This window comes from Halyomorpha halys, unplaced genomic scaffold (assembly GCF_000696795.3).
Source record: "Halyomorpha halys isolate HHAL.00 unplaced genomic scaffold, Hhal_1.1 Scaffold352.1, whole genome shotgun sequence".
Classification (NCBI taxonomy): domain Eukaryota; kingdom Metazoa; phylum Arthropoda; class Insecta; order Hemiptera; family Pentatomidae; genus Halyomorpha; species Halyomorpha halys.
In genome coordinates this window covers 786,021-807,407 of record NW_027111631.1, presented here as the reverse complement: position 1 = coordinate 807,407, position 21,387 = coordinate 786,021, and the positions used below count along the sequence as shown (strand labels likewise).

The 21,387-nt window shown below is 27.5% G+C and overlaps 1 protein-coding gene across 5 annotated transcripts in view; it reads left to right on the top strand.

The window, feature by feature from the left end:
• for (cGMP-dependent protein kinase for) overlaps positions 1-21,387 on the top strand; it is a 601,089-nt gene that overhangs the window by 252,571 nt on the left and 327,131 nt on the right. The window contains exon 1 of one of the 5 annotated variants that reach the window (XM_024358994.2): positions 10,740-10,855. The exons of the other annotated variants lie outside the window; for them this stretch is intronic. The gene's annotated coding sequence lies outside the window, so the exon portion shown is untranslated. Of the gene's footprint in view, positions 1-10,739; positions 10,856-21,387 lie in introns of those variants that run through there. 5 annotated transcript variants of the gene reach the window in all.

The following is a 21,387-nucleotide window of genomic DNA, read 5'->3' as shown; positions in this document are numbered from 1 at the left end:
AACATTATTTACTTTTATAATTATAAACACTTTGGCTCAATTAATTCTATATTACATAAAAAACCACATTAAAATTAAAACGCTAATTTATTTATAATATCAATATAATGTGTGCCTAAAGTTTTTGTATCTGTTTTATAATTTATTGCTTTGTCAATGTTTTTTGTAATATGTAATGATTCTATTATTTTTCTATTCCTACTGTTCTTTACTATATCTAAATTATTCTTTTAATGTTAAGAACAATCAGAATCTTTATTGATTGTAAATCTTGAATGTTTATTATCGCAATTTTTAGCGCACTTGCTCAGCCTCCACTGGCTCATTACCAGTGACGCTGTGAGAGGGATGCGCTGGGATCCCAAAGAGCTCTGCTCTACCTCTCATTCGTGGGGGTTAGAGTGGGCTCAGGGATCCTCAGGTCGATTGTGTAAATATTGTATATAAGAGTGTAAATGCTACTGATGGTTATTTTATTATTATTTTATTTTATTTATTTATTTTTTCTTATACATAGTTTGATTATGTTCATTTCCTTTATTATTCTTTTTGTATATATTTAGAGCGAGATTTTATTTATTTTTATATACTTTTTTCATTTATTTTTATTGTTTTGTTTTATTTTAGTATGAATGTGATCAGTTATTACTATTACCTATTGCCCAACAACGTTGTGGCAGATTGTAATATTTATTAATAAATAAAAATTTGAAAAAAAAAAATATCGCAATTTCTCTGGATTGGTTGTGATAGAGCCCATGAGAGCTATAAACAAAATTAATTCTTTGGTTCTCTTCTGAACATTTTTTAAGAATGAAAGTGTCCATGTATCATTAAAGATAACGTAGATTATATAAAAAAGGAAGAAAAAATAAAGAGGCATATTTACATAATTTTCGAAAATTTATTTGTCAACGAACCCAAGCAGGAATCAAGTATAGAGAGCTAGCGGACTTATCATTACAAGAAGGTGGAAGATGTTGAGATAGGACGGTGTGGCAACAGAGGCAGAACCTGTTCCCAACTCTAGCCAGGGGCTCCATTAATGTCAATTTTAGCCCGCCTTCCCAACACCAAATGCTACTGTCTCGTTGGTTTTATTGTACGGCATGTTGTGAGCTTTAGGATTGGTTAGCTTATACTCAAAGACTGTGACAGCGAGGGGCAGGCATAGGATTTATTTAAATAAATAATTCATATATAACATTAGACCAACGGAAGAAAAGTTTAAAGGTTCAATTTAAAATAAAAATGTTGCTTACAATTGAAGTTCAGAATAATTTTTGATTTTGAGAGTGTTTAATTTTAACACGATTGTTTTAAATGCGTTTTATAGGGAGTAAAATTTATCCCTGAACCTTTCATTGTGGTATCGTGAAAGCTTTGATAAATGGTAATTTGGAATATTTCGTAATATTAACATGAATGAACTTACAGAAATGTTTTTAAAATACCAAGTAGAAACAAATCTTAATTTTTTAAATTATTTTACCAATTACATCATGTAAAATGATGGAAATAATCATTATTATGAAACTAGAATTGAAGTACTATCATTATGACCCAAAATATTTTTGCGACTTTGGCTCTAACTTCTAGCCAATAGCCCCCGATGAAGCCCTGCAACGTGGGGAGAAACGTATATAAATAGTTTAATTACTATTTGAATTTCTCCTTGACCTCACCCGGACCATTTTCCAAATATACTTCTAGTCCAAGTGATTCAAGTTTTATTGCAAAATTTTGTCTTGTAGAGAATCTACCAATGGATAGATCTTTAATTACATTATTAGAGTAGAAGATCTTGATGCCATCATCTTTTCAGACGCCCAGGAACTTCATCTGCTATTGAAGAAGAAGCTTGCTACGAACAAAGTGGCTTAGGCTGTTAAGGAGCTTATCATGAAAGGATTGATATCCGATTCTGGCCAAATGGGCAACATCTGGAACATTGAAGTCCTCATGAATGACTTTATTTGTGACGAAGTAAAGTTTTTGGAATGTAATGATTGGACACGAGGTAAATTCGATGGTTTAGTGGAGCCCCAAAGGATTATTTATGGTCATTTAAATAACTCTTGTTTGGTTTATTTAATGGAACTTTTGTATAATGGAAGTTTAGACCGTTGTATCTAATAATAATATTTGGAATCGACAATTAGACTCCTTAATACGAGAGAAATGCTTTATTTAGCCATGCTGCCCAAATATATTGTTTCCTATAACACGGCATACTTTACAAGAATAGAGTCGGGATTATGTAGATTCTAATCTAGTTTAGGTCCAAGTATAATATTTAAAAATATTCAAGTGTAATGTATTAATCCCCTTAGTATTTTAATACTGGAGTTGTCTTGTATTCGCTTTACAGTATTCACTTATAACAAACTTCGGACGATGTACAACAACGTTGTAAATAACCTCTCAAGATCATATCACCAAAAATATGAGGGAAGCTTACCTTCCTGCTCCGCCCCGGAAGTCTTATGTGACGAGGCAGGCATATCTTACCTTAAAAACCATTTGTCGTCACCCCTCTCACATGCTTTCCTCTTCTAAACATTTTTAATATTTTCTACTTTTTACTTTTTATATTTTACCCTCTTGTAACGTTTCCTTAAAAAAAAAAAACACTGTTATCTTACTAACATATTTTTAATGAATGGAATATGGTCCGGGTGCGGTAAAAAAAAACTCAAATAGTAGATAATTATACTATTTTATTGAGCCACGTTTCGCCCCACGTTGCAAGGCTTCGTCAGGGCTAAAAAAAAACCAAACACTATAGTTACAAAAAGGAAAAAAAAAAAAAGAAAAAACATAAGTGTAAAATAACAGGGGTATAAAATGAAAAGTAAGATATAATAAGAAAAATTAAAGGTTGTAAATAGTAAATGAAAAGGGTAATAGTAACAGACATATAGGAGAAAAAAAATGAATTAGCAAGAAAGCAGAATTATAATTAAATGAATTAACAAGGGCTAAAAAATTTGTTAGCCCTGACGAAGCCCTGCAACGTGGGGCGAAACGTTGGCTCAATAAAATAGTATAATTATCTACTATTTGAGTTTTTTTTTACCGCACCCGGACCATATTCCATTCATCTATACTCACGGTCAATCAATAATCTTCCAGTAACATATTTTTAATTCCGTGTTTGGCCGTTCGTGGCGCAGAAGCCACTTGGCGGTAAGATTTCAAGCAAACAGATTCGTTTCATGTTTTATTTTATTTTTTTCCTCTATCTTTATTTTAACTCCCCCCCCCTTCTTTTCTCAATTTTCCTTACTCACGTTATTAGTTATGTTCACCATATATTATTATTTTCAAAAAAAGTTTTTTTTTTACCGCACCCCCCAACTACCTTCTCCTCGTATAAGTCATCCACGGTCAACTATCTCTCATGAATACCTTTAAAACATTTACTAATAGTGGAAACTGGAATTAACATAATACTTCTTTTTTTTCAAACGCATATAGATATCTTGATTCCACGCATGGTCCGAAACTATAAGGACAAAATTCCATTTTTTTAACCTTCAAACGTAGATTGGAAACAGTGATCCATTAACCTTTAGTTGAACTGCCGTTTAAAGGTACATAATCACTTTGTTAACTTTAATGAAAAAAGAGAACCTTAACTGATATAAGAAGAGGGTAATTACGAAATGACAAACTAAGTTGCGCTTGAAGAAGTCAGTAAAAAAAAAACTAGTTTATGTAGAAAAGTGTTAATTAGATTCCTGTGCACAGCAGTCTTGCCTTTATGGTGTAGCTCAGTATTCACTTTTTTTTATATTCTTGTAAATGGTTGAAAATTCTCATTTTTAATTATTGTTTTATAGTTTTTATTCATTATTAGGGATTAAGTGAAAGGGTGTAGTTTTGTTTATTTTATTTAAATAATGCAAGGTGCAAGAGGATGTTTTTTTTAATTTCTTTAAATTACTTCTTATAATTTTATAGGATAGACTTTATTCCAGGTTCTCCTACAATGTTATTAAAAATTAAATACTATTACTTTTCTCTTCTTCTATTTAGTGGAATTTGATCTTCGTTTAAGATAATTTATACATACATATATCTCTACTATACAAAAAGTGTTAGTGATCACAGTGTAATATTTTATTTTATGTAAGGTATAATATAAATATAATTAAATTGAAGTACGAATTAAAAATTTTACACTATATTGAAAAAAATAATACAATTTAACTACAGAATACATGTAAATTACAGTTATACTAAATGAGCAACGAGTAGTACAATGAAATAATCTGTTGTATAATTTGTTAAGTGGTCCACCCACCATCCCCTTAAAATGGGTTAGCCCCCCAGTATATATTTACTTATATATTATTATTTTTCTGCATATTTTATCTACACATATGCCTTTTATTTATTAATATTAAAAGTCTGTTCTAACATGATCTTAACAGAAAAACTCATCTCTAATCTAATAAATCTTTTTATGTCATAGTATTTATATTATTTAATATATGAGCCTTCCAGTTTATAGGAAGAATAACTCCATAAAATTGTTCTTTGTATTTTCAATATTGATTATATAATAATTTAATGGAAGATCGCTGATTGACCGTGGGAAATAATAAATGGAAGATTGTCCGGGTACGGTAAAATAAAAACTCAAATAAAATAAAATAAATAAAACTATGTATATTAAGACTACATTTCGCCCCACGTTGCAAGGCTTCATCGGGGCTAAAAAAGATTTAAATGATGTAAACACAAGTAAAAAAGTAAATGAAAAATTAAAATAGCATACCATGAAAAGTAAAAATTAAATAAGAATAATAAAAGGTTATAGACAATAAATGAAAACGTGAATAATGACAGATAAAAAGAAGAAATAAAAAAAAAGTATAAACTAAAAAATGGAAAAAAGGGGATAAGAATAAAGGAAGAAAATGAAAGAGGCAGAAAACGTACCTTAAACACAAAAATTCAGAGCCTGAACCATTGTGACAGGATGTATTGGGAATAGTGGGGATTGGCAGTAAAAGTATGTTACATTTAAAAATAATTTTAAAGTAAATAGTATAGAAAATTAAAGAAAATATTAAAATTAGGTAAACATTAAACGATAATATATAATAGGGGGAAGATATTATACATTAATTTTTCATTTTTATAATAATTTAACATTAAACGGACTGTTTAAGAACAGAACGTGAATTTTGTTAAACTATTATATTTTTATTACTATTGGGGTGCTGTCAAAATAAGAACAAAAAATAGTGAACAAGTATTTTAACTATTATTTTAAGTTTTTTTTCTAGTATTTTTGCAACCATTTTAACTATTAAATATTTTTTGTTTCGTTTTGATCGCAGTTTCGACCATCTTCATATTTAGAAAAAAACAGCCTATCATTCATGAATATTATATTATATTTTTATTTTTCTATCATAAGTAGAAAAATGTATAATTTTTGAAACGAGAAATATTATTAAAAGTACTTTTCAGAAAACTGTTGAAATTAATGTTAGTCAATCTCTCAACTAAAAGGTTCATTTGAAAAATTAAACTGAATTATATAGAAATTTCTGTTTTGAAACAATTAAATTTCAAATAAAAATTTCAAACAAATAATTTCAATCCAAAGTAAGTGACACAACATTCACTTGCGCGCACCGCACTATATTTATTTTTTTTAAAATTAAAAATCTCAAGCAGACTTTCTAATGTAATTTAATCTTTATAAATTATTAACCGTTATAATCACAGTGTAATAAGACGAATGATTTTTTTATTCTTTAATTTATTTCAAGTTTACATAGAAATGAGTTAAAAAAAAAAAATAATTTGTCGTTTTGACTATTTTCATTGAGAATCCTAGGTAAAGTTTATTGCACTTTGACATGAATGGGTTCGACTTTTGTTTAATTGTATGGGGCCTGCCAGAACTCAGGCACTGTGAACGGCTATCTTTAGATTATTTTCTGTCATCGCTGCTTGTTCCTGTGAAGCTGTTAATGGACCAGTATGCAAATCTCCCATTTAATTAATTAAAATGGACAAATTTAAATCATTGAAGATGTTGTAATTAGTGAATAAAGAGTCTAAAATATCCTTCCGGTATGCTTTTATATACACTAGTACAGCCCGTGTTCATTAGATTAAAATAACTTTTGAAATTATTTTATAATCTTGTGTTTAATTACTTTTTTAATTCAATATTTCTTTTCTTATATCTTTATGTGATATTCTGTCATATGTCTATTGATACTCTCTTGAAACTTTTTTTTTTGTAGTATTTGGATATAAAAAGAGAAAAAAAAATTCTAAATTTCTGTCGTAGCTTAAACATTTTTTTCACTATATAAAATATTAAGAAAATAAAAAAATATATTTTAATATTACTATTTGTGTGTACGTATTTGTTTTACAAAATTTTACTCGGATAACTTGTGAACCATGGAATTATGGATAATTTACAAAAGTCACTACAAAAAAAAAAAAAAAAGCTTTTAGAATTATTATAAAGTTGAGAGTGCTCAAACTAGGATTTTTCTAAAATTAGAAAATTGAGTTCTTCTTACGTGACATTAGTATCTATTCTGTTATTTATTTCGTCTAAATCACTTATGATTTCATCCTTTTTACTATGATTTGAAATGCAATTACCCTCAATTTCGTCTATTTTTTAACACTCAGATAGACAAATTGTAAGTGTGTATATATATATTTACTAATTTTTTTAACAGAGTGTTAAAGATACAAACTATTGAACATATACATATACAAAAATTATAGTTTAGTTTTTCATAGTTTTATATAACCATGGCTCATCGGTCCTGTCCAGAATGATTCGGTATCTTGATTAGTGGCCGCACTGTGCTTGGAATCAGTAATTGTTAATCAACATTTTTGTCGGATGTCATCATTGCTAGGATTTGTTAGTCGGTTCCTTTGTTGATTTTCTTGAATTTTTACAAGCTTTTTTGCCTAACAATTTATTTTTTATTTATAATGTAAATATAAGATGTATTTAATCTGTAGTTTAATTTTTCTGGTAATTAAATTAAGGCAATGATTATTTATTTTCAGAACTCAGTAATGTTGGTAATCTGATGCATAATACACTCCTGCTGATTTTAACTAGAATTGTATTTTATTTATCCTTTATTAATACTGAACATTACTTTCTGTTAAGGAAGGCATAAAAATGCCAGTTAGGGATTCTTGATTTTCGGCATTCGTTATTGTAATTCCTTGGTTGTTTATTGTTTTTTTTAATATAAAATGATTTTTTATTTATATGCTGGCTCAAAACATCGTGGTCGTCAGTGCTATATTTTACAAATATATTTGTTGGATCACTATTGGAGAAAAAAAAGACATGTAACCGCTTCAAAATAAAGTAAATAAATAGGAGAATATAAAATAATAAAAACATAAAATAAATAAAGATAATAAATATTTTAATGATAGGTAAAGTATTATTAGGTGTGATAATCAAACCTCCATATAAATATCTAGTCTGATTAGACAGTACATATGAGATTTGATAAAATACATTATCTATATTAGACATTCCCTAAGGCTATCAAGATAATAATAATAATATTTTATTTATTCTGAGACGAGCTCCTTAGAATAATACAGAAGATTAGACAGATGTGGGCTAAGGAGCCTCAGAGTTACATAAGCAAAAAATATAAAGTAAATAAATAGTCATTATAAAGAAGACTTATAAGTTACTTTCATACAAAAAAAAAATGAAAAAGCTATGATAAATGGTAAAAATAATTTAGAACGATATAATAATTTGTAATTATATCTAATATAATATATAAAATATCTATTTACAATTTTATGGGGTCTGAATGGTCAAGAAATGATTGAACATGCGGGATTTAAAGTTAGGAAGGGTATATATTCTTACGGTTGTTAGGGATGAGGATTGGATAATGAACGATCTATCGAAAGCAGTGACTCGGTGAGCCCTTGTGTATCAATATACTGCTTAATTTTTATTTTTGATTTAATTAATTGCGATAGAATTTTGGCAAGTCGTTTTTTCAAGCTTTATTTAGAATAATATACAAGTTTTGTATCTATGAATCTATTGAAAAAAAATTATCGTTCGATCTACAATCTAGGTCATATTTTTTACAACAGGGAACTATAAAGATCAGTTTAAAAATAGGACACAATGAAAACCATAAACTAAGTCTTTAACGCTAGTGATGCAGATTCTGATAAAATTAGCAGTTTCTTCTGAGTTATTTGATTAAAATTATTGGAATTCCTCTGATGGTTTTTCTTCTTTTACTTTATCTGAGCCTTTATCCTTTTATTTATTTTTTTTTGTGTTAGTTATTTTAATAGTTCCTTTTAAAACTGTGTTTACAAATACTAGGAATTTTATTGGACTCATTAACCATTTTTTTTTTAATAGCTTCTTATCTTTAATATTCAAGCAGGAGAGAACTTAAGGAATGCATTATTTCCACGATAATTTAAATGCTTGGATTTATTGAAATTAATTATTTCATAACTGTATAAAACATTACTGAATTTTATTTAATTCCTCTTATAGGTGATGTTATTGATTTCGCATTTCTTGCTTATGTATTCGTTAGATTTTTATGGGTTTGTATTCTATCCATAAATATATTATAATAACTTGCTAATTTCTAATTGATTCTATTTGCAAGTTTGCATCAAAATATTGCTAATTTGCCTAGTATAGGCCATAAAACAGAATTAAACGTAGCACTCTGGAATATTCAAATATATTTTTGGTTACGGTAATGTTTGTGTAATTCAAAAAGAGTAGAATAGCTCAAAGAGTGATATCTTTGAGATTATGCACATTGCAGGGAATTGGAAAATAATTCTTTGTTCTTATTTTTATATCTAAAATTTAGTTTTATTTAATATATTTAGTTCATATTAGTTATTATTTTTCCTTTATTGTAAATCTGGCCAAAATTGGAAATCGACTGTTATTGTATTTAACTGGTAGTTGAAATTTGAGTTATTTTTTCTTCTAAACGTTAAGCATTTTAAACAGTTTAATGAACCCTTTATTTTCACTTCCTTTTCTTTTCATATTTATTCTTTTTTTTGTAGTATTTTTTATGATTTTTGACGTATAGTACTTTTATTTTTTAGTTTCTAGTTTTATGCTGATTAAATATAACTTTCCTCAGTTGTGGTTCTGTTACTTTCCGATGTATCACATTCTTTTTCCTTCAGTATTTTTGGTATGTCTCTAGTTGATATATTTTGTTTTAATTGTTGGTGTGAGATATGCTTCATTTTTCCTATACATGATATTATATTTTAGAAACTCAACACATGTATTGTTATGGATTGTGCAGCATGAATCTTCCGTATGTATTGTTAGAATTAAGTTATGTTACCTCCCCAGCTCTTTTACATTAATAACACAGGTCGACAACCAGAAACTTAATTTGATAATTTTAGCTAATCCTTATGTTTTCAGCGTTTTGAAATCAAAAATGAAACAGAGATAAAAAATAAAAATTTGTTTTCTTCAGTTTTGTAGCCCGGAACTCAAAAAATCTTTCATAGTATCTTGGGTTACTCAATATGTCAAAATTGATACATTTAACACTTTCTGGAGATATTTTGCACATACTCATAATTTGAATTATATATCACTCGTGTATAGTTTGGCCGAATTCAAATGTTTTATTGCAGTTGAAAATAAGAATTTTTTGCCTTTCTGATTGTAACAATAACTTAATAAATATTTAAACAATTAAAACGATATTACCACATATCTCATATTCAATTTGACCGTACTAGGTTCCAATTTTCGGGGGAATTTGTTATTTCATAGAGTCCTGTTTATACTATAAAAAATTAAAGTCGATCGGTTAATTGATGCAGTTGTTATAAAAGATTTTCTTGATTAATGTGCTACGAAGATTATTAAAAATAAAAAAAGTATTAACCAAACTTCTATATAAATATCTAGTCTGATCAGAAAGTATATATGAGGTTTGATTAAATACATTATCCATAAGGCTAATAAAATACTGCTTGATTTTTATTTTTAATTGAATTTTTGCAAGTCGGGTAACATAGATCTTGTAAAGTGCAAGATATATTTTAAATATTTAAAAGCAAAAGTAATTTTTCTGTTATTAAAAAATAAGTAAAAATATATGAATTAGGTTATATGAAATGTCATACGATGTGCACATTTAATGTCGGATTTTTAAGTGAATGTATAAAACTGTCTTTTTTCACAAGCTGTTTATTTAGTCAAAATTTTTTCCATTCGCTGGAATATCAATACATTCCCCTGTGGGACTTAAAAGCAAAGATACCAGTCTTAAAAAAATTTTAGAATCAATAATTTCAGATGTCGAATTTTTCATGCTATCTTAATTTTTTTTTTAATATTTATTTATTGATATTTACAACTGTACATTATAATACATTTAGTAAATCTTATCTAAGTTAAATTGGAGTGTTACAGGCGTGTAGAGAAACTACCCATTGGTAGCACTCTAATGACATTTTACATTAGCTGGTCTCGTGGCCATCTTCTTCTCTTAAAATTTAATTTAACTTCCGCGATATTTGGTATAGAGGTAAAAACTATTCGTATTATAGAATATGATTTATAATATCGATATTTGCAGAAACTGTTCTCGATCATCTCTTGAACTTCCCTGTGACAATTAATACGCACCCCCTCAGGGCAGGCCACGAAGAGGAGGAGTATCTCCTGGCCTATGGTGGGGAGTTCTCTGGGAGCAGTTCGCTGCCGACAGCTCCAGTGCAAGCAAGTCGTGAGTGTTCGTGTCCAAGTTCGTGTTCTTTCGACGATTCTTTTAATCCACAATAGGTAACCCTAAGTATAGTAATGTCTGTCTGTCTATCTGTTCCAATGGAAGGACTCCTTTTAGTCGAAGTGTACCAGCAAAAAACAGTTACAGAGTCATGAAAATTTCTTTACGTAAAAAGGTATGAACAGAAAATTGTGCTGTGAGCTCCATTCCCTTATTTACGCCATGAATAAAATCTTCGAATCTGTAACATAAATAATAAAATAGTAATAAATTAATATTTATAAAATTGACGAAACTTAAAAAGAATATATATTAAATATGTTACTGTAAGAAGAGGTAACAACGAAAATCTGTGATGATTCATGATGATAATTAGTAGGTATGAATGGGAAATTACTTTATATTTCTGTTTAAATGCTCATTATAGCTAATAAACCGAATTTTCCGTCTAAAAAATTGTACCAATAATTATAACTTATCATTTATATTTAGGATAGTTTTAAAAATTAACTTATTTGAAACCGTTTAATTTATAATTAAAAACTGAATCGTGCTTGCTCAGGTCTTTCTTGCAATGATAATTCTTCTTTTTTATTTTTTAGAATATATTCAAACTTTAAAAACATTTTTGATTCTAGAATTCTATAGTTTCATTAAAAAAAAAAAATAATATTTTTAAAAATTTTTAAATATAAACTTATCAATCTTATCTTTTTTTTACAATTATTTTATGATTTTTATCTTTCCCTTTCGTTAAAATTAGCCATAAGAATTTATAGAAGTTTTTTTTTCTGAAAGTAGTGGCTCAAAAAAAAAGGGAATATGGTTTAATACGATTTTGGTGATGATACTTTCTAATTGTAGTGCAAGATTTTTTTTTTTTAAGATAATACGTACTTCTATCCGTATATTACTGTTTAGTATTCCCTCGAAGATAGATAAGTTTTCAGTTCTTTCATTTTATAGAATATTATTATTATATAGAATTATTTTTTAAAATCTTTTTTGAAACTCTTTATGACTAACTACATACCTCAAAAGTCTTATTTTTTTGTTAGGATTGAAAGATTCATATCTTGATTTGTTAACCTGTTAAATAATAATACGGATTTATTATAATTAAATGAGATTTGTTTGCAGCAAGCTACTGTAACAAAAACATTTTCTTATTTGGAGAGGAGGCTATTTGGCTATTTTAGAATTTAATTTTACTTATTTTTTTTTTATAGTTCTAGTATAATATATCATATTATACTAGAATTATAAGTTATATTATTATACTGGAGGTAATAAATAAAAATCCTTTATTTAAAATGATTTACGAAATCGCATAATTACCTGCGTACGTTTTATAAAAAACTAATAGCGTTGGTAAATTCATATCCATTTTAAAAATAACCGAACTTGAACGTAACAGGACAGTACTTGAACGATATCTTTTGTTTACTGATTAAAAGTTATTTTTTATCTGACGGGCACCGATTGGCTTCTGTATCTTTGAATAATATTTAACTCAATATAAACCTTAAAATAAGTCATAAACTGCCGAATAAAAGAAGAAAATGTAATAAAAATATTAAACAAAACAGAGAACAAGTAGTAATTATTTTATATATTGATATTAATATTTAATTTGTCTATTTATTATATATTTATAATATTTATTATTCTATTTGAATGCAGATTGAATAGACATTATATACTTTTTATCTTTATTGTTAAACTGAATTTATTTAGCCTATTACAGTACTAAACTTTTACTTTTAATGCTACCTGTTAAAAGCGTGAAATCATTTTTATGTTACAATATTAAAACATAATCATAAAAAACCTAAGTGAAAGATGTATGATATGTTTATATAATAAAAAATAGTGGTATACTTTACGCGCGGAACGAAAAAAAAATTGAAAAAAGTAAATTTTATTTATTATTTATTTCATGCCATTTATTAGATAATAATGGCTATAAAAAAACTAATACTTAATACTGAAAGATTTCGTCAAGCTTCGCCATATTCCTGGTTCGTTTTTTTATAAACCGTTTTTATATTAAAAACCACATTTCGTCCTTGATCCTTTTAAAGCATCTGTTTCCCTTTAATATGTTTTTGATTATTTGAACTGAAGAGCATTTCTGCCCTGGAGTGTATTCTTTTGACATTTTTACAAGAACCGATACCAAAAATAATTGTAAGTCAATATTTTATTAAGTTTTACGAAATTTCTAAAAAGTTTCGTATACGACAAAAAAAAAATAATAATAATAATTTCACTACTTATTGATTAGAAATATATTTTTCTCGTAGTATACGTGGTTTGGGCAAAATAATCGATCAACTTATGCAATGAATACGTAAGTAGTTAAATTTCAAAACATCCCTTCTCCATTTTATAAAATCCCTGAATTATCGCACATATCTTGGTATTTTAGTAAATTTCAGGTTATTTATTAATTGTTTAAATTATTGAAAAAATATTTCACTTTTAATCCCAGTGAGCCTCATGACGAAAATTAATGGTGAAAGGTTTTGTCATGTTTGTTTTTAAAACTACCATATGTTTGCGTTCCTTTTAGAGCACGTTCCGTTTAATTTGAATTTCATAATTAATTAAAGAATAAGTAATAGTGTAATCAATAAAACTTTTCTTATAATTGCTACTAAAAAAATAGTATATCAATATTTTATTACATTTTACGAGTTTCACTTTCATTTACCCACATGTGAAATATTCTTATTGCAATCTTGAGGATGTAGGAATCCGTGTTTTCAACAGAAATACACGTTTCAAGATTCCTTGGGTATAGGTCTTGCAAAATGATGTAATAATTAATTTTATTATAATAAATAATTATTATTAAAATGATCTATGTGTTTATGTGGTCAGCAAACAGTTTGTAATTGAAAATTTTTACGGTAGGTACTAACCTAGAATGTTATTGCAACTTGATCACTTAAATCGGCTTACCAGAAGCTCGAGTAGCATTTTAAACATTAACCATTTTTAACACTTAATCTAGAACTGTTCGAACACTTTCTGTTAAACTCGTTATAAAGATACACTATTAACTAGGTTTTATCCTAATCGAAATAAACTTACTATGATTTAATACAGAATTTTTAAAATTGCTTCCTCTAATGTACTTTTATTTTATTTTTTATCTAATAAACGATCCGAAATTCATTAATGACTATGACTTTTATAGTGAGTGAGGTAAAACGTTGGTATAAATTGAGGCACTTGGTCGTAAAAGATTGAATTGGATATTTTTTAAATTAGTTTTTTGGCAGCAATGACTTTTTTATGACTAGTTTAATAAAATGTGTGGATCTTTTTTGAGTTTGTTATTTTAAGCGAAGGTTTTATGATTTTAAAAATTTTCATTTTGTCCGTTAACATCTTTTACGACCGAACGTCTCAATCGAAATTAATAAAAGTAAATTTTCGTGTTCCACTACATCAGATATTCGTTGTAAGTTTATTGCATAAAACAAAACAAAAAAATACTTAAAATTAAATATTATTTTCAGTATAGAAAGTTATTATTTATTACTAGGATTGTTTTCACATTTTTCTTAAACCGTTGTAATAAACAAATAATATTTATAAGGATATATTAATATAAAAAGTGGTTCAAATCAATTAATTTATCAAGGTTGGCAGCTTTTTAAGGTATTGTCGATTAAACAATATTAATAATATTGCCAGATAATACTAAGCAATATTTATAGTTATGACATAATATTTGAATATCATTTGCACTAAACATACATTAGGAATTATTATGTATGTTTTTTATGATTCAATTATCATTGTTTAAATGAAAAACTCTTCTCATCTCAGCTTCATGCATAATTCACCAGAGGAAAACCTTGTAAACATTTTCGTTCAATTGCTTTCTGAAGCAAGAATCCAGATAACATCTATGGTTTTGCGAAAGTGGTGTAAGACACTTCGACCCGTATCTACTCGGTATGATAATCTAACCTCGTTTTCCCGAAGGATTCAGTTTCGAATCTGTTACCTAATAGCTTTCCGAAAAGGAGGAGGATAAAATGTGTTTGTGATGTGCCGTGACCTCGGACTGTTAATGCCCGGAAGATATATTTGACAGCATCCATCAGCCTGTAGAGGCAGAATAGTATGGATTACAGAAGGCCTTGAATCTGAAGTGGGACCCAGCAGTTGGTCCAAGAGAGGTGAATCTGTTTCAACTAGATTGTAATAAATTTTATACGTTGGTTCCCTTAGTATAATAACATAAAATATATGTAAATATAAAGAATAGTAGAATTATTTATTTATTATCACTTAAGCTCACAAATCCGGAAAAATTTTGAAGACCATCTTCGAGTTACTTGTACTATGGTACTATCTTACTGAGTACTATGGTACCAAATTAAAAAAAAAAAAAATTGCCCATCTCACAATAAGAAAATCAGTAGTCCCAGACTGACAACGGATTTATTTTATTAAACTTTTAGATTACACTTTTCTCGAAGCCTAAGGCATTAAAAATTGTTTTTATGTTCCTGATATCGTGAAAGAATTGCCTTCAAATGTATAACCTCAAATTTTATGGAAGGGGTTTTTTAATTAAAAAATAAATAAATAAACTATACTGTGGTTAAAAATGACCTAAAATATGTGAGCATTTATATAAAACTGAATAAAGTAAAATAAAGAAAATTAGGTAAGATATGCAGTGAAAATCATAAACCAATAAGAAATTAAAAAAAAGTATGAGACATAAATATTACTATAGTAAAAAGATAAATAATAACAATAGAAAAGTAGATAAAAGAGAACTACAAAAAATAAAGTACATACTAAATAAAATAAAGGTTTAAAAAGAGAAAAATAAAGAATACAGGGAGTATTTTTTCTTCTTTATTTTCCTGATTTTCATTTTAATATAAATTTTCACATATTTTACATTTTTTTTCATGTAATCTTATTATCTTACTCTGTTTCTTAATTTTAGTTATTTGTATATTTTTTTAGCCCGGCTTCATAACAAATAATTTATTTTTAATTCGAGTTACTTTGACGGCACCCTTTTATTAATTAATATCTTCTTTTTATTAATTCTGTTTATTTTTCATGTTAAATATTATACATAAACATAGCACTCATCATAATCCCTATGTCAGGACCCTTATAGATAAAAAACGAACTATAAAAAAAAAAATGATAAAAGTAATAAAAAGTGAACTGCGAAAAAAAAGATGGATACCTTCGGGAAAGATTCAACACCTTATCTATGGTCTCGATAGAAAGTTATATACTTAAAAAAAAATAGTTAAGTATTAGACTTAGAAGAAGTAATTCATGATTATTCTGATTGTGAAAATGAAAAAGTATCTTTGTTTAATGTTTTCAAATTGTGTCACCTTTTAAATATTAAATAAATGATTGTTTTAACCAGTATGTTCTTTAATTCTATTGATATTCCAAAGCTGTTCAAAAAATAATTTAAAAGGCTGCATCTATAATCTGGAGGGCCCCACTGGGTGAAAGTCAACCCTTGTTTGAGTAGAAACGAAAATTATTGTTGTCATGTACCAACGTTGGCCATATGTGCTAAGAAAAATTTTTAAACCAAAAAGAGTTGAGAAATTAAAACCTTTTAATACATTTTGAGACTCCAGTAAAATATGCAGTCCTTTAAAAAAGGTAATCCTTCTGTGCTAGCCGCGCCCCACCAAGACCCCCATGGAGCGACGGTCCTATACCACTTTTAAAATATTTGCTTAAAACGGGAAGAGGAGACTTAAGATAGTTTAGTCGAGCAATAATGAAAATAATTGAACTGAAATGAAAATTTTATTTGTTGCTTCTTCCTTTACCCCCAAAAATTGTTTTCCCAACATACCTCTGCGAACTATACGTGTAATTATATACAAATTACCTTCCTAGTTTTCATAGTGTGAGTGAAGTTTATCTGATACATTTTTGTCCAGTAATACAGCTTGGATAGTAATTTTTATATCATTACATTCCTAGAAATAGTTATGCATATATTAAATTTTAAATTAAGAAAGAAAAATAAACTATAAAAAAAAAGACAGTGTTTTTAAATAAATATAGCCCCGTGTTTTGGCATAGAGAAAGTGCATTGCAACGGAATTATCTTTGGGATGGCTTAAACTCGTTTTCTTTAAAAAGAAATGAGGATGTGAATTGCAAAACTCTTTACGTTTATTTTGTTTTTAAAACTAGATTGGAATGGTTATTATCTCTCATATGTGTTTCCTGCCAGAATGAACTTTCTAAATATGTTCGAAGTGAGTGAGTTTATTTTTTTACATTGTTTTAGACTACACTCTTCACCCAAAAACTGGTGTACTGTAAACCTGCTTAAAATTGAGGAAGTTAGTTGTTTGCGCCCCTTTCTTAAGTATTATTTATTTATCAAATCTTAATAAATCTTATTATTAGTTATTAAATCTTACGTAATTTAATCTATAGTTACATTTTATTAAAGTATATATGCTACTTATTGTTGCAAATTTAAACCATTTTTGTAATTATTATATTTTGTGTATTCAATTTTTTTTTTTAGATCTTCAGTCATAAGTGTTCGCTCTTTTTACTCATTCTTTTTCCCTGGTCGTAGTCTATTAAAAGACTAGCATTACATACACCAGGCTGTTATCTTAGTCATACACTACCCACATTAATACCCGCATTGCTGAGTGCCCTAACTACTCTTAGTTTGTAAGATTAATTCATTATTTCGTACATAGAACAATATTATTCAAATAATTCAATAAAAATTTCATTTTTAACAATTATTAATTTAAAAAGAAAATATCTATATAATTTCAATCGGGTAAACACAACTCCTGCGATAAATTTCTTGTGAAACAAAAAAAAATGAATAAATTAAAAAATCTTTTCATTGTTTTACTGCATTTAATTGCAAACATAATTTAAAATTAATCTATTATTTTATTAAATTTATAAAGATATTTCTATGATTGAGATTATGGTCAGTTAGTAATAAAAATTATTCATATGCTACAAATTACAAAAAAAAAATCTAATTAATATTTACTATATATTCATAAATTATATATTTTTTACAATAAATTATCAAAATTAGATTCCAATGTAAATTGTATGATAAATTGGAAATCACTACAAAATTTTAACAGTCACAGCAATAAGTGGACGTTTATCGCTTTTTTAATAAAATAAATAAATATTTTGGTTTGTCAGAGTTTGTTGTGGAGAGATCTTGTCATTATTCTTTATAATGTATCGTGAAGAAATCTGAAATTTAAAAATTGAAAAACATATTTATGATTTTTTTTTTTAAGTTCATACTTCAGTTTTTTCTGATATAAAGTAAGATAGAATCATACGTTTGTTGGTAAAATTAATCTATTTTGTTGTTGAATAGAGTTTTTTTTTTAATGAAATCACTATAAAAATAAAAATTTGTTATACTAGTTATGTTAATCATTTCAATTAATTTATAAAAATTAGAACTCAATCGTAATTACATCTATCACAATGAAAGATAATATTCTAAAAATAAATTTACGTAACTCTTTCAAAGCCTATAAAACTATTTTAATTATAGTGTTTTTTGTTTTTTTTAGGGTTTTAAGATGTTCGAAATGAAACTTAGTAGGTCTTCGTTTTGGCGAACGAATTTTTTTTTTTTTTTGTGGCGAAATCGACTTTTAAACCTCCTCCTGTTTTTCTCTACCACCCTTTGCTTTTCAAATTCTGATAAAATGAGGTGTTCTCAACGAAGGATTCTAATAGAAAATATAATTTTGAATGATTCCACACTGATATTTATTTTCCCAAACCTACATGCCCTAAAGATACAAATCGTCGAAACCATTACGTATGGTTCTATTGGTCTAAATGGTACGGGAAATCGAATAAAGTAAAAATCAGAATCTAGGATACGATTTTTGTCAACATTTATTATTATTATCAAGAGTATTCTAGGCTGGATGAGGTTACTCAAATGACGATAACCGATTCTGACGGAAAATCGAATTCTCAAACGATTTTTCTTTTTTTTTTTTACTTTTGCTGACAAATAGTTAAAAATGTAATTTTTTTTTTAAGACTTAAGCCTTCTCAACGTGTGAGATAAGAAAAATCACAGCTATAAAATGTTCTAAAATTTTATTTAACGTCCAAGTAGTAAGCCGAATCGTAGGTGGGAGGATTACATCAGTACTGATTTGGTTGATTTGTGTTTGGACGGTCGTGAATGAGTAGATGTATGTACCCAGCGATCGGTAATATCGGTGTTGAACCTTTAGGTTCACTTAGCCTTGATTATTATTACTTTTGCTGAATTAAATAATATCAATTTACTTGATTCTTTAAAGCAACTCTTTTTCTTTTTTTTATTACAAAATATTGAATTGACATCAATTAAAAGTTGCAATAATTATTGTCATTAAAATTTCGAACTCATCGCCTGCGTTTTTACGTATTGCTCTCCCTCCCTATCGATTGATCCCGGACGGGTTTTCGACCGGCTTGAAATTCGTTCCAATTAACTCTTCAAGAAATTCTCGTTTCCTTGTCAGTTAATAAATTACGAGGCCTTAAATTAGATTCTTTAAAATGTATTTTAGATGACATGGCATTCTGACGTGCTAAAAAAAAAAATATAGAAATAAAATCTAGCAGAAATTATTTATAATTGCTCAGCCCAGATCTCAATTTAAGACAACTCAATCAATCGAGAAATTAATGGATAAATAAAAAAAAATTGATTTTTACACATACACATACTTCAAAGTGTTTTAATCATTTATCAAAGTCTCTTGCCTCTCTCGACCAAACATTCACAATACCAAACTATTCTTTGAATTATCATTCTATTTATCATGCGTGAATTAATATTTACCTTAAACATATAATCCCACATGATGAACCATCGGCCTTGAAAACCCGTGTAGATAAGATATCTGAGAAAAAATTCCATAAGTGAATAAACTTTTCATTTAATCTCTTGAATCCTTAGAAAAAAAATAAAATGCTTCGTTGACCATACATGGTGTGATTATAGTTGCTAGTTGTGCCATAAAAAAATGTAATAAAATAATAAAGATATATCAGCGTTATTATGTTAAATTAGTTTTTTAAGAATGTACGTAAAATTTAGGAAATAAATTATTTATGATGCTAGTAATTTTTATGAAGTATAATATGATACGTTAAATTTATGGTATGTATTGTATCACATTCTACCATAGTTTGCATCTACGTTCTGTGTAGTTTACATATTTTCTTTTATATTTATTTAAATGTTACTTTTTATTCTTTTTATAAATATAATATTGAATTCAAGTCTGTGAACTTTTTTACCGAACTTTATTTTGAACTTTTTACTAATTACCGAAAATGGTCTGATATGCCTTAGCTTTCATTTGAAAAACTTTACGAAGAGTTACTGTTACTTCACTATAATTATAGTTAGTTGTCACTATTGTGTTGAGAATTATGCAACTCTAACGAGAGAGGGTATTCTCTCGAGCTAATGCATTTTCCCCTTATTCGGAGCCCGTTGCAGACTTCAGATGCATTGTGTGCAAATTCGATCTGATCCTGGAGTCCTTTCGTCTTGGACTTCAGTTGGTAATTGGTAGTTCTTATAAAGGTTTCTTCCAGTATAAGAAAATATTTTTATTCTGATTATTTGGCATTTAGAGTAATTTTATTGGAAGTACATGATTTGTAAACTTTATCTGACTATGTACTTGTTGAACCTTTTTTTTTTCAATTCTAGAAAAGATATAAATAATTTAGAAAATATTAAAAAAAAATTAAGTTGAATTGATGTCACGCTGTTGAGTGATACATTTGATAAACATTATGATTAAACAACTGTCTTACTCAAGTGTATTATTTTTAAGATGTCTTATTTTAATTTAGAAAACATGTTATACTGCGTTGAGAATAGAATTTCAATATCCATTTTCATCTTCTTTAATTTTAAAGATATTTTTTTATCACTTTTTTAAAAATATATTCACTCTTCTTAAAAAAACAAAACAAAAAAAACAGTAAAAACAAGTGACTTGACAGTTTTTAGGAAGAATTGGCATGGTACAAACCGTTTTCCAATGTACAAAAATAAAGAATTATTTCATTGTCGGTTTTTATCTGTATAGTCAATTTTAAATATGGTCGTTATTAGATTAGTGTTTAAAAGCAAATATAAAATTTCATTATTATTTAAATTCCTCAAAATATATATACTTTTGTAATTAGTAAAGCTAAAAAAAAAAAATATTTTTTTATTTATTTATTTTATGTAATTTACAACTGTACAAATAATAAATACAATAAGTAAATCTGTGGAATATTTTATTTACACATGAAAATCTTGGGAAGGAACCACCCTTCTTGGTGGTACTTCAAGCATTAATTTAAATTAGAAGGTCCCGTGGCCATCTTATTTTCAGACGCCTCGGAGGATTATCAGGGATTGTTAAGGATGAGAGATTAAGAACTAATGGGTTAGGATGGGTAAGGAGTTTGGAATGAAAAGACGCATATCTGTTTTGGGCCAAATCTGCAACGAATGGGATGTTAAGGTCTT